Raw genomic sequence first — 15,774 nt, 5'->3', positions numbered from 1 at the left:
CGTCTTAATAGGTAATACTGATTTAGTATCATCTTGTTTTGAAGCTTTTGTTCTTCTGTCTCCATTGGTCTAAACAGGTTGTATCTTACTGGATTTTAATATACATGATAGTATAAGCAAAAACTTTTATAGACAAAGAGATTATACAGAAACCATTGTTCATTTTCTGCTAGTTGATTCTAAATACCCTGTAATACTGTCATTCTCTTAAATGGTTTTACATTGTTTTGATATATTTGATGCTACAGTATATGAAGTTATACTCAAAGATTTCAAGGAAAGAGACAATATGGTAGCTACTTTTATGTTGGGATTATCTTGTGGTGAAACACTATTTTGCTTAAATGGTTATGTTTTGATCTGTGCTGTTTTGCTGTTATGCCCTCTTTTATCTCAATCTCCATTTTATTATTTACTTTTTTATTTTTATCCTTTTAATTAAGGGAAAAAGAAATAAAAAATAGCAGGATATACTATAGTAACCCACTTTGACTCTCCATTATCTTGATTTAAAGCCCTGTATTGCTCTCACCATCTTGTTTTGACTGATGTCCCTCTATTCTGTTGTGCTTGAAAGTACCAGGTTTGAAAGTTTAGGCAACAGCTGTGAAGATAGTGGGATTCATTATGACGCCCATTCTCGTTGACTATTATCTACTTTTGAAGACCTATAATGTCTCCAATGTTTTGATTTTGCCAGTTTTGTTCTTTACTGTTTTGTTCAATTTTATTATAACTGATGATATAGGCAATTCTATTAGAGATAGCGGGAGGCATTCTGGTAACCATTGTTGATCACCTTGTATTATGCTTTTACATTATCTATTATGTCCACCCTTTTGATTTGACTGACTCTGTTCTGTTATGTCACATTTGGTTCTACTCTCTTCCAAAAAAGTAATAAGAACTGTGGGAACAACAAAACCCAAAATGAGTAATTGTCATTGTACAAAAGAGAGGAAAAGAAAGTGCTCTAAACGATATAACTGCATGTATATTTAAGTGTGTAAGATAGATAATGATATTACTGAGTTTTGTTGGATCATTGAACAAAACTGTTTACAGTCTCACTGTTGGAATGTCCACTTTATAAGCTTTAATTTTGTAACTTGAACAATTATTTCTAAGATGACAATATGTAATCCATTATCTAGTGATTTCCTACTGTTTATTTTTTTTTCTGTAAATCTGTATAACTTGTACCCTTTCTCTGCTTTTTTTCTTTTTCTCCTTAAATAAAATTTTAAAAAAAGAGAGAGAGAAGAGGAGAGGAGTATTAATACTGGGACTTTCCTTATGACACATTGTACCCTTCCCCCACCCCAGGTACTGACCACTGCCCTGCTCAGGTTGTCCTCCTTGCCCTTCTGTGCTAGGCCTGTTCCTCCACCTCCCAAATGAAAATTTCTCACCTGTCCCCCTGAAGATGGGTGGGGAGCATTGCTGGGCTCCACGATGCTGGGGAGGGGTGGATGTGAGCAGGATCCTTCCCAGCCCTGGACCAGAGCCCATCACCCTGGCAGGCAGGAGCCTCAGGTGAACCATGGGCTGCACAGTGGGAACTTGTCACCCACCCTACGACAGAGAAGCACGCAACCCTACAGCTTTCCTTCCCAGTTCTCTCTGCACTCTAAAATAAAGGCGCACATATATTCATTTTTAGAGAAATCTAGTTTATTTGTTGAAAAGTATGTCTGATATGAAATAGACACTTCCTCCAGAGCCCGTAGCTTCTGCAGCTTTATGTGTAAGAGAGCAGGGGTTTAAGAAGCTATGACTGCACCAAGGAGGGTGCAGAGCCTGTGTCCAGAGCTAACTCTGGAGTCCTATAGCTAGACCCCAGCACCTGACCAGCCTGGCACCAGGTACTCAGGTGAGATTTCAAATCTTAGCTGGATGCTAGAACTTGGCCCATTCAGCAGCTGAGCCCAAACCAGAGTCCAAAACCCAGGGCTGAGCCTGCAGTCTGACACCCACTAGAGCTGGGAGCCCAGAGCCGAGTGCCTCACCATGCCCATTTCCCCAGTTGACCTCAAGCGTGCTTGGTAGCACCTGCACGTGGTACACTCACTCACTGAAGTGGGCTCTTACCTGTGCTGAATGGAAGACCACTGCCGCAGTTCATGAGCCAGGACCTGTGACTGGCGCAGAAGGGACACACCACTGTGCCTCAGTCCTCAGACCTTTTCTTCTATTGCCTCTTCACTGCTGTTGGTGGGAACAGGACAAAGCTGTGCCTCCTGTGGCTCCCTGTGCAGAACCCTACTCAGCCTGCTTGGAGGCTGAAGGATGTCCCTTGCTACCTGTGCTATGGTGGCAGTGGAGCACTGAAGACCTGTCACCTTGGAATGCACTTGCAGTCTGAGATGGATTGAAAGAAGAGGAGGTCATGAAGTCTGTGAAGCAACTCACCAACTCTTGCACTAGGAGCTGAGTTTCCTCCTGCTGCTTTGCCTACACAGCCCGCAAGGGGCCTCCTGAGCCCTTGGCCTTGGCTTCTAGAAGCAAATGAAAGGGCCTGGGGCTGAGTGGCTGCCAACAGTGTGAGGTTCTCACCCGGAAGCCAGTTCTGACCTTCTTGTCAGGCAGTTCCCACAACCCTGCTGTCTCCAAAGGGCAGAGCCCTGGGCAGCCTTTCCTACCTGCCATCTCCAAGCTCCTTACAGTCCCCAGTGCCTCCCACTACCCCTTCACCCTACCTCTGCTTTCCACCCTCCCCCCATCTATTTATTCCTTCATTGATCTAGGAAAGTTCTGCCCAAATTTGCTGGGTGACTTAGGGTTTGCAGCTCCTCTCTGTGCCTCTGCCACCACCTCTGAGAGGTCCACAGGGAAGCTGATTTTAGAAACACTAGACTGCAGTTTTCTTGAAGGTTGGGGGCAGGACAGGGCAGCCTGGGGGCTTCCGTTTTCCCAACTAGTGAAAGCAAGAGGTAACATCCTTTCTCTTCCTCACATGTACCCTTCTCTAGGTCTGTATCACAGGGCTGGAACATGCTGCCAGAGACCAAGCCAGCATGGCCCCTCAAGAATGGAGAAGGTGCTACATAACAGGAGCTCTGGCTCCTACTACTTTTCTCCAGTAGTGGGGATTGAACCTAGGGCCTCAAACATAATATGGAAGAACTGTACCATTGAGCCACACCCCTAGTGCTTTTAAAAATTGTGACAGGATCTCATTGGGACTTAGGCTAGTATGAACTTGAGCTGCTTCTGCTTCAGCCTCTGGAGTGGCCACCATGCCCATCTGTACATAATAGGATTTCAGCTAGCAGTGTAGGATGCCAGAGATCCTAGAACATATTTTAGGGTCCAGACAAGGCTGCCAAGGGTTGGATTCTGCTGTGGTAGTTCCTATGTATCTAGTAATCTGTTCATTTCATCAGTGTTTTCCATTTCATTAGGATAGTTTCTGTTGTGGTTCACCCTTTCATTCCTAATTGCATGATTTTGAGTCTTTCCTTTTTTAAAAATAAGGTTGGCTAAGGGTTTATCAATTTTATTTAATAGTTCAAAGAACCAAATATTTGATTTCTTGATTCTTTATATTCTTAGTCTCTATTGCATTAATTTCTGCTCTGATTTTTATAATTATCTCCCTTGTACAAGGTTTTTTTTTTTTTTGGTACAAGCACATGATTTTGTGCTTGCCAGGCAGGTGCTTGTGCTGCTGAGCTAAACTCCCAGTCCGTCCTTTTACAAGTTTTGAGCTTGACTTGTTGTGCTTTTTATAGATGTTTGAGGCTCAATGTTAGATTGTTTATTTTAGCTCATTCTGTTTTCCTGATATGGGTATTCACTGCTGTAAATTTCCCCCTTAGGATTGCTTCATTGTGTTATATGTTAAGATTCGTTATATCAGCATTATCATCTAGTTGTAGATATTGTTTAATTTTTGCTTTAATTTCATCTGTGTCCTATTGGTTATTCAGGAAGGTGTTATTTAATTTCCATGTATTTATAGAGTTTTTGTGATTTCTCTTGCCATTGATTTCCAATTTCATTGTACTACTGTCTGATAATATGCTTGGGATAATTTCAGTTCCTTTGCATTTACTTATACATGTTCTATGGGCTAGTATGTGTTCTCTTTTGAATAACAACTCATGCGCAGCTGTGAAGAATGTTGGGTGGAATACTCTGTGGACCTCTACTAAGTCCATTTGTTCACAAGTTTGGTTCAATTCTAATTTTTTTGTCTTGTTGATCTATTTGTGACAATGGGGTGTTAAGGCCCCCCCATTACAATTATGTTAATGCTTATTTGTTTTTCATATCCATTAATATTTGTTTTATATAGTTTGATGCTGCAATAGTATTTGGTGTATGTATATTTATGATTGTAATCTCTTCTTCTTGGAGTTTCCCTTAACAAGAAAATAGAGATCTTCTTTATCTTTTTTTTATCTGTCTTGGCTTGAAGTTCACATTATCTGCAAATACAATAGCTACTCCTGTTTTTTTCTGGGTTCCTGTCTCAGGGAATATTATTTTCCATCATTTGACTTTCAGTTTATGAATTTCTTTTTGAGTAAATGTATTTCTTATGTGCAGCATAGTGTTGGATTTTGTTTTTCAATCCATTCTGCCAGTCTATTTCTTTTGATTGGTGAGCTGAGACCATTTACATTGATGGTTATGACTGACATGTTGTCTTGGCTACTTTTCCCTCATTGCTGAGACAAAATACCCAACACTCAATGTTAAAAGAGAAAAGATTTATTTAGCTCACAGTTTGCAGAGGTTTCAGTCTATAATCTGTGGGCTCCAATGCAGGGTGGCATGGCAGAGAGGCAAAGCTCTTGATGGTGGAAAACAGCAAAAGCAGCAAGAGCAAAAAAAAAAAAAAAAAAAGGCCAAAATGGAGGCACAAGCTGCTTTCCCTCCCTTATCTCGTATGCAGGCTACCCAACCCAGTCTGGGTGCAACATTCACACCACCAATCTCAGCACTAGACAATGAACCAATCACAAACTCTAGATTCAGCATCTCCAAAAACCCCACGACCCCATGACCACATGAGGCTTTGGGGGGACATCCAGACACAAACCACAATACATGTATTGATTTATCCTTCTCATATTATTACCTGCTGTTGGCTCCTTATCTTTCTCCTCTGTTTAATTGCCTGGTGGCTTATTCCTATTGGTGTTCTTGGATTTGGGCACATTGTCATCTCTCTACAATATCATTCAAAACACATTCTAGAGCTGGCTTGGTGACCATGAATTTCTTCAGTTCTTTGTCATAGAAGCATCTTATTTCTCCGTTAATTCTGAAAGACAGCTTCACAGGGTACATCAATCTGGGTTGGAAATTATTTTCTTTCAGAATTTGGGATACTTTAAGCTCTCCTTGACTTATGGGTTTGTGTTGAGAAGTCTGCTATAATTCTGATGGACTTTCCTTTTATATGTGGTTTGTTTCTTTCCTATAGCAGTTTAGCAGTTTTTAATATTCTGTTCTCCTGCCAGATTTCTGGAATCTTGATATGCCTTTGTATAGATTTATTTTGGCCAGGCTTATTGGAATTCTATTTGCCTCACTTATTTCTACATCAAGTTCTTTTTCTATACTTAGGAAGTTTTCTGTCATTACTTCTGTAAACAGTTTTTATGTCATTTGTATTGGTTCTTGCTTTTTTTCATTAACTCCAATCAGTCTTGTAATATTATTATTCTTTGCATTATCTTGCAGATGTTGGACTGTTTTTCCTGGCCTCTTGTTATTTTTAAGAGATGATTTCTCTTGATTTCTAGCCACAAGCCTGTCTTCTAGGTCTGAAATTATGGTTTCATTTTCATTGAGGGGATTTTGCCAGCTTTGAATAGAATTTTTGGCTTACGAGATATCTGTTTTAATCTGCTTCAAACACACACACACTCACACACACACACACACACACACTCACACACACATGAAATATAAGGGACAATACAGAGAGAAATAAAGAGAAATATAGTAAAAGCAATGTTGGAGAACAAAGGATTATTATGCAAGCATTAGGAAAAGAGGGCAGGAAAGAAAGAATGAAGAGAAAGCAAAAGATCATTGAAGCAAATCAGAAAAATTAGAGACAATGTTTACTTATGTAAACATATGCTAAGATCAAGAAAGATGAGAGAAAAAAGATAAATGGAATACAATAGGAATACGCATATAAAGCTAAAAAAGAAGAAAGAAAGAAAAAACAACAAAAACCCTAACCAAACAATATAAGAAAAACAACACATAAACAAGAGAAAACATCCCTTTGGTTCCACTGTTCTGTGGTACTGTCCAAATCATTGTCCCATCAATTCTGCAATAGCATTACTGCTGAATTAGAGGTGATCTGGGCCTCTGAATGTAGGGGCTGTGGCCAGTCTTTAGCCAGCAACTTTCTGAATGCCCCCCCCCCCGTATACCTTATCCTGTTTTTCTCTACATTTCTCTCCAGGTTGCTGTTGCACCCTCAAACAGCGATAGCTGAAGGTGGCTCTCGTCCCATGTACAGTTGGCCCCTCCCAGATCTTGGACAGCCTGCTCCATTTCACATTGCTGGCTCCTCTTATGCTCTGCTCTCCTTGTCCCATGCTGCACTGGTGGTCACAAATTTGTCCCTCATTAAGTGTTGCAAGTCAGAGTGAGTGCTGACTTCTCTTCAAAGGTAATTGTGCCATTCACCATTATCACAGGGTAGGGTGGGGCTTGTCTCCCACTCCTTGACCCTGTACTGCAGGTTTCAGGTTGGAGGCAGTTGCTGATCTTCTAGTCCAATGGAAATCAGCTGTGTTCCTGGTCACTCACCAGTCTCAGAGCAGAGACGTGTTTGTCCCAGGTGCTGTGAGATGCTACAGTATTGTTATAAAAGGAGAACAACTAATTATAACTAGTATGACATCCTGGTTAAAGTATTACAATTAGCAATAACAAAAGAACACACACACTACCTAGTATTTGACAAACTGTGGCAACTCTTGACTTGGTATCTTCAATCACAGGGGCAAGATCTATAGTTACATGATAAAGCTCAATGTTGTACTCAGGGTTTGCAAGGGAAAAGATGTGATATAGGACATATAATATATAGGATCATTTTATAATATTAACCCAAAAGAGTCAAATGCAAAAAGAGTGCAGAAAATCTGTCCACGCACTAGAGACCCAGGGAAGTCAGCTGAGGGCTTGGATATCATGGCAATGACCTGAATGAATTCAGCTGATGACCTAGGACCCATGGCAACGTCCTCCACAAGTCCAACTGGAGGCCTACAGCCAACAACAATGTCTCATGCAAGTCTATATCAAGAATCTGCTTGAGAAGACCAAAGGTCAGTGGTGGAAGCTAGAAAGTCAGTGCCAGTAGGACGAAGGATCTATGCCAGCAGGCTGAGGAGTCTGCACAGAGCTAGGAAGTGACGCTCAAATTAAAGACCAGAACCTTCTGAAAAGAATTACTGTAATCCTCAGCCACAGCGAGGTCCCTTGCTCCTCTGATATTGGGAATTCATATCATGAAAGCCACCATGACAAGCTCCTCCAGGAGAACTAACAACACCCTCCTGCCCTCCAGAACTAGGAAGTGATTCTCAAAGTAAGGACTGGAGCTCCCTCAAAGTAAATGAATCACAGCCATTCTCAGCAACAACGAAGTCCCAAGCTCCTCTGGATGATAACAGCTGAATTCATATCAGGAAAGCCAGCACAACAGTCTCCAGGAGAAACAAGAGTACCCCCTCTTCCTCTCTAGTGCTTCTTTTTATATTATTAGCAATGGTCCTGAGGTGGGCCCTCTGCATCCAGCACCATGGTGATTCAGTTCAGCTGGATGCTACAAACTAATCACCAGTTATCAATCTACCACATCCAACAAAAATCAGGAACTTGTATACATTGAGTCTTGCACTAGTCATAGGGCAGGAGGAGTTGTATTTGTTTCACTAGCAATCTTCAGTGCTGTGGCTGGACCTTAACCTTGTGGGTTATGGTGCTCAACAGAGAAAGAAAAGGATGAAAGAAAAAAACCTGGCAGCCCATTAGGGAGGTAACAGTCATATGTGTGCCAGCAAAATTTGTTGCCAGGTTTCAGTGTTTTTGATTTCAGGAAATCAAAAGAGGTGAGATACTAGTTCTATCCTGAGTGGATTGAGTTTGCTTTTTTTTCCCCAGTGGGGAGCTTCCTGGGAATGGTGATTCCTGCTTTGACTCCAATCCCAATGGTGGGAAACACTCAGGGATGATTTATGGTTTTATAAAGTCCTATCCCTGTTTTGTTTGCTCTACAAATCTCATCTCATATTAATTTTGGTATCAGGATGTATGTCCTCCCCTTTCTTCCAATTACCTGTGCTTTTAGTTGATTTCCTCTGAGAAACTCCAGTGAGAGTCGTTTATTCAGCCATTTTGAATCCTCCATCACGGGGAATGTGGACCTGTACATGATATATCTTGCGGATTCGATTTCCCCATCTCCCGCCATCCCTTCAGACTCTCTTCCTCCCCTTATTTATAAAAGCTCTGTTTCCATTTCCCCTTCTATTCCTTTTTCCTTGTCCCTTCCTTCCTTTCCTCCTCTCTTCCCCTTTGTTCCACTTCTCACTTGAATATTTTCTTCCCATTTCCCAGTATCTATTATGCATTTTGGTCCCTTGTGGGGAGTGGCTAAAGCTGGAGATTGATCACATGTGTGGAATGCCCAAGGTGAGCCATGTAAACAAGCTGTTCCAGCTCTGAGTACACGGAGAACCCAAGGTAATCCAGGCAAACAGGTTGCTATGCAGAAGAATGTCATTTGACATCAACACGCCAAGTGTATAAATAAATGCACTGCCATTGTCAAACAGTCCCTTTTTCTCCCATCCAGAGAAAGGGCTCCACCTGACCTCAGTGTTCTGTTTCCTGACTCTTGTCTGTGTTTCTGATCCTTCCACTGTCCTTTATCCTGAGAATTTTGAGAGCCACACTGAATGCAGCTCTCCTTATTTACACTTTTGGTTTCTCTCACCAGAGAAACAACGAGGTATTTAAATGTGTGTATTTAGCCAGGCGTAGTGGTGTACACCTGTAATCCCAGGACTTGGGTGGTTGAGGCAGGACAATCATGAGTTCAAGGCTAGCCTGGGATATACTGTAAATTCAAGGCCAGCCTAAATTACATAGTGAAACCCTGTCTCAAAATACAAACAAAAACAACACAAAAAGGAGGTGTGTCTAATTTATTTCACTCGAGTATAGTCTCAAGACGTATTCATTTAGCTAGAAATGTCTCAAGTGTATTCTTCTTTATGGCACAATAGTACTCCTTTGTATAAAGAGCTACACATCTTTATCCATTCCTTGGTGATGGGCATTTGGGCTTTTTTCAATATTTGGTTATTACAAAGTGTCTTTATAAATGTGGGTGTGATATATCCCTATAGTATAATGCTTTTAGTTCTTTCAAAAGATATCAAGAAGGGAAATAGCTGGGTTGAATGTAACCTCTATCAATTTCATTTCTTTGCACTATGGTCTGATAATACGCATGGGATAATTTCAATTCTTTTGCATTTACTTAAGCATGCTGTGTGAGCCAGTATGGGTTCTGTGTTGGAGAATGGTCCCATGTGCAGCTGAAAATGTATTCTGATGTGGTGGGGTGGAATACTCTGTAGACATTTATTAAGTCCAATTGTTCAAAATTTTGGTTCAGTTCTAGTATTTCATTATTGATTTTTTTTTGTCTAGTTGACCTGTCTATTTGTGACAGTGGGATACTGAGGTCCCCTATTATAATTGTATTAGTGCTTATTTGATTTTTTGTGTCCATTGATATTTGTTTTATATAGTTGGGTGCACTGGTATTTGGTGCATATACGTAGGGAGTGGCATATCTCACTGCTGCCACCTTATCTCACCCTCCTGTGGGCCTCTGATGCATCCGCCTACATTTCCAATGATCCTCATGTCTGCCTACATTACTCATAATTCTCTCCTGCTCACATATTTTTGCTTCCACTTAACCTAGTTGCCTACGCATGGTTTCCTACTAATCTGGTAAGTCCACCACATATGAGGAGATCTAAACTGACCTATCTATGAAGCCACATTCCCTTGGACTTTATGTAAGCCATGTACACTTCCTGAATAAACGAGACTTGATTGGAATCTCATCTTGTCTCCATTTCTCTTTCCTCTTGCCCTGCCCCCCATTCCCGTTCTCTCTCCAGGCAAGACCCACGGACTGACCCGCAGGCCGGATCACATATATATTTATGATTGTTATCTCTGCCTCTTGGATTGTTCCCTTTTCAAGGATGTAGTGACCTTCTTTGTCTCTCTTAATCAGTATTGGACTGAAATCTACTTTGTCTACAAATACAATAACTATCCTTGCTTTTTTCGGGGTTCCTGTTGCATGGAGTATAGTATGAATTTTTCAATTAAATGTGTTTCTGGTAAGCAGCTTATTATTGGATTTTGCTTCTTTTTTTCATTTTTATTTTTTCAAAACCATTTTATTTCAATGAGAAAAAAGAAAATAAAATTTGAAAACATGCCAATCAGGGGCAGCAATCATCACCAAATCATTCACTCAGAGCACAAGACTTCTGCATTCAATTATCCAAACAATACAATGTCTGTCTGTCTGTCTCTCTTTTTCTCTATAGATATAGATATAGAAATATAGACACAGTAGTTAAGATAGTTATACTTTCCTCTGAGTTTACAGAAGAGAAAGGTTTGTGGATCTTGCTTCTTGATCTCTTCTGACAGTCTGTTCTTTTGATTGATGAATTGAGGTCCTTTATATTGATGGTCATAACTGATATGTACTGACATATCCTGGCTATTTTCCTGTTGTTGGCTCCCCTTTTTTATCACCTCTGTAATTGCTTGCCTTGCCTGATGGATTCATTCTCTTGGGGTTCCTGTGGTTGTCCTTATCTCTTTCTAGAATGTCCTTCAGAGCATTTTGGAGTCCTGATTTGTTGGTCTTGAATGTCTTAAGGAGTTTTTTTTTTTTTTTTTTTGCCATGGCAGTATCTTATTTCTCCATCAATTTTGAAAAATAGTTTTGGGGGAGGAACATCAATCTGGGGAGGAAGTTTTCTTTTAGAGCTTAAAATACTTCACTCCAAGTTCTCCTTAAGTTTAGAGATTGTGTTGAGATATCTGCTAGTCCTCTGTTCAGTTTTCCTTTATGTGTGATATGCTGCTTTTTCTCTAACAGCTTTTATTATTTTCCTTTAAAATCCATTTTATTTAAAAGGAGAAAAAGAAAAAGGAGAAAAAAAACTCCTAATATTAAATTTCAAAACCCATTAATCTGGGGCAACAATGATACATACATTGTCCACTGTTATCTCGAAATTGTCCACTCAGAGCACAAGACATCTGCATTCAATTACCCAAAAAATATCACACAAATTGTTCTCTTCAGTGAACTCAGAAAAATCAGTAATGTAACTATCTTGACTACTTTTATATACATATACATACACATATGTTGTTTCTTTCAGCTTCTCATACTAATGAGACAATATGTTTACACATCTGTGTCTTATTTATTTCACTAATGAGTATGGTCTCAAGCTACATCCACTTAACTATAAAAATCTCCAGTTTATCCTTCTTTATGTCCAAGTAGTATCCCATTATATAGTAATACCACATCATTTTTATCCACTCCTTAGTTGATGGGCATGTAGGTTGTTTCCAAGATCTGGCTATTACTCTTTGTGCTGCTATAAACATAGGTGCACATATATCACTGTGGTATGATGTTTTTAATTCTTTTGGGAAGACACCTAGAGGGGGAATAACTGAGTTGAATGGAACCTCTAGTCCTAGTTTGTGAGGAATCTCCACACTGATTTCCACAGTGGTTGCACCAGTCTACATTCAAGCCAACAGTGGAAAAATGTTCCTTTTTCTCCACAGCTCCTCCAATATTTGTTAATCCTTGATTTCTTGATGCTAACCATGCCTTCTGGGGTGAGGTGAAATCTCAGTGTTGTTTTAATTTGCATCTCTTGAATGACTAGTGATGTTGAACATTTTTTCATGTATTTATTTGCTGTTCATATTTCTTCACCTCAGCGGTGTATATTGGCTTGGGTCTTTAAATCTGAAAGGACTGATTTTGTTGAGTTCTTCATATGTTCTTAATAATAATCCTTTGTCTCAGGTACAGTTGGCAAACATTTTCTCCCTCATTATGGTTTGTCTCTTCACTCTGTTGGTGGTTTCCCTTGATGTGCAAAGATTTTCAGTAGGGTGAGATCCTAGTTCTTAATTCTTTGTGATAGTTCCTATGCAATCTGGGTTTTTGCTCATAAAGTCTTTGCTTACACCAATGTCTCAAGAGTTTTATCTACCCTATCTTCCAGCAGACTTAATGTTCCTGTTTTAATATTAAGAGCTTCGATACATTCTGATTTTAGATTAGTACGATGAAAAATATGGGTCCAGTTTTATCTTCGGCATGTGTAGAGCCAGTTTTTCCAGCACCATTTATTTTATTTTATTTTATTTTATTTTGTCTTTTTCATTGGTACTGGGGATCAAACTCATGACCACACACTTGCAAGGCAGGTGCTTATGCTGCTGAGCTAAATCTCCAGCCCCTTCCAGCACTATTTATTTAAAAAGCTATCTTTCTTCCAGTGAATGTGTTTGTCACCTTTGTCAAAGATAAGGTGGCTTAGTGTGTCTGCAGTTGTTTCTGCCTCTTTTAATCTGCTCCATGACCTTTGGGTCTTTGTGTGTGTGCCAGTATCACATTGTTTTGTTTGTTTTTGGTACTGATGATTTTGAATTTTCCAGGCAGGTGAGAATGTGTATTCTGTTTATCATGGGATGGAACACTCTATAGATGTCTACTAAATCCATTTGTTCAAAAGTTTGATTTAGTTCTTTCATTATTGATTTGTCTAGTTAATGTCTATTTGTGACAGTGGAATATTCAGTTCTTGACCCAAGGCCTCTGTCCATATATCCTCTCTTGCCCCAGATCTAGAACCCTGTGGCGGTCCATAACTTTTTTTTGGGGGGGGGGCATAACTTTGAATATGTCTTTATTTTTGCTGTGAGTTGTATTGGAGGCAGTAGATTGGAATTAACTTGGATTCCAATTAACTTGGATTTTTCTTCTTTCCAATAATGTTTCAGTGGTAATATAAATATAACTTTCCAGATTGTGAGGACTGAAAAAGGGATTATAATATTTGGATTACAGTATTTCTGCCTCACCCTGACACTGGGAGCCACTATGGGGTCAGCCTACAGATGCTTTGAGTTCTGAGTTCAGTAGCCTCTCTTTCAAGATGGCTAAGGCTACACTCTTCCGGGGAACATCTGAACTGGGATAACTCATCAGCTACTGCAGTCCTCTGCATCCACCTCTGCATTTCACTGGTGTATTTCTTTGTGGAGGCCTCTGTGCTTCTACAGGTTCAAGCCACTTCTCCACATAGAATCTGGGCTCAGGGAGAAAGCAACACTTTTCGTCTCCTTCTTCTGCCCTGAGGGCTCTCTCTTTATTCTCCCTTTGGACTTTTTTTCCCCCCCAGATTTAACTTCTAAACTTATTGCTAACTGCCTTTATGATTGTACATTTTATTTCTCCTCAGATTATTTACTTCATGCACAAGCCAAATGGCTGAAACCCATGAGCCATAAAGTATGTCTAGCAATTAAATCTCAAGGAATAGTTTTATATATTTAGATTTCTTTACAGTGTTGGGGATTGAGCCTAAAACCTTTGCACTGAGCAACATCCCAAACCTCTTTTCACTTTTTGAGACAGGGTTTTTGTTAACTTGCTATGTTACCTAGACTGGGATGTAACTGGATCTTTGCTGGGTCCCAGAGACTCACTTCCATCCTTCTCTCCTTCACATTGCTATATTCCAGCCTCTGGACACCAAATCTTGCAGAGGCTCTTTGTGTTTCTGCTCACTCTGCCATGTGTAAGTAAGAACCAAGCTTTGTTTTTGTCTTCTAACCCTTAAAGGAAGCCAAGGAAGCCAAGGATGATGAGGGTCAGTCGGCCATGGTGACACGTCTCTAATTTCAGCACTCAGGAGGCTGAGGCAGGATTACTGCAAGCGTGAGGCCAGCCTGAACTACAAAGTGAGTTCAAGGATAGCCTGAATTGTAGAGTAAGACCCTGTCTCAAAAATTAAATACATTAGTAAAAAAAACCCTACAAAACTAGATTCCCCTAACCAGTCATCCCAACCTAGCTATCTGTTGAGACGGAAGGCATGAGTCTCATGCACTAGATCCACAGCGGTGCTGAGGACATTAGCATGGGTCCCCAAGGTGGCCCTGCACTAAGTTCTGGAAGGTCTGGTTCCTCTCAGGAGTTCCTCTGTGAGGCTCTGCAGATTTCCATTTGTGGCATGGTATTCCAGCAGATGTCTCTGATGTTCCCAGAAGTCTAAGAACTAGTGACACAGAGATACCACAAGGACCTCTAGAGTGAGGGAAACCTGGCAGCCAGCACTGGAGGAAGTCACATAATTGCTGTGCCTTTGTTCCTTCACCCCTAAAATGGGAACAAGGACAGAAAGAAGCACTTTTTCACTGAGACTTGCAGTAATGTAATCATTAACAGCCAAGCTGCTCATGGTGATACACACCAGTAATCTCAGCACTCGGGAGCCTGAGGGCAGGAAGATCACTGCAAGTTCAAGATCAGTTATATAGTAAGTTCAAGCTCAGCCTGAAATAGTGACTTTGTCTTAAAAAAACAAGAGAACAAAAACACTGCAGCTATTCTATTGTTGCTGTACCTGGTTATATCATGACCTTCATGACCAGGGTGCCTGACTTTCCAGCACCCCGGCATAGCAGCTCAAATGGAACACTTCCACAGCACATCCTTTTAGCTCCTGGACCTCTGGCCTCAGGGTCCGTGCATATGTTGTTCTTTCTTCCTGGACTAATGTCCTGGCTCCGTCGGTTTTTCATCTAACACCCTGCAGAGGGCTTTCCAGAACTCAGATTGAGACTTTCATCATGCTCCCATGCACCCAGAGCCTTCACATACCCTGGGTCTGCTGATGACCATGAGACAGCCCAATGACCAGTCATTCTGTGCTGAACTGTCATTAAACCCCTGCTCAGACCACCTTTCCATTCCAGGTTTTTGGAGGCGCAGGGTGTTGAGAGGACCTATGTAGTCAAGAGTGTCTCTGAACTACATGCCACGGGTTAGCCTCGAACCTGTGGAAACTGCGTGCTAGGGTTACATGCGTGGGTCACCATCCCTGGCTGTTATTCTTATCAGGTTTTACCTGCTTTTTTAAAAAAACCTTTTTGAGGCACAATTTCACTATGCAGTTCAGGCTGGCCTTAAACTCATCCTGTAGCTGAGGCTGGTCTAAACTCATGACAACCCACCTGCCTCCTAAGTGCTGGGATTAAAGTGTGCACCATATCCAGCTTCATGTGCTTTGTTTTTTTCTTGGTACTGGGAACTTAACTCAGGACCCTACAACACTTGCCAGGCAGCAGCTTATGCGGCTGAGCTATATCCCAGGCTGCTATTATTTAATTAGTATATGCTACAGTACACAATGTTCATGTTCACCCTAGTGAGCAGGTGCATGTACTTAACATTTTAACTGTTATACTTTAAGGTACCTTTCAGGGAATATTCTTAACCTGCTGGATGGAATTAATGTCATTAAGAGAAAATGTTTCTCAATGGATAAGTCTTGAATATTTGTCTTTGCTGAGACAAAATAACACCCTAAATTAAGGAAAGGTAATAAATAGCTCAGTTTGAAGTTTCAGTCCATA

Source organism: Cavia porcellus, unplaced genomic scaffold (genome assembly GCF_034190915.1).
Source record: "Cavia porcellus strain 051 isolate PalLab524CR breed Dunkin Hartley unplaced genomic scaffold, mCavPor4.1 scaffold_22, whole genome shotgun sequence".
Lineage (NCBI taxonomy): Eukaryota > Metazoa > Chordata > Mammalia > Rodentia > Caviidae > Cavia > Cavia porcellus.
The sequence above is the reverse complement of the archived record's forward strand: the minus strand, read 5'-3'. Positions refer to the sequence as shown.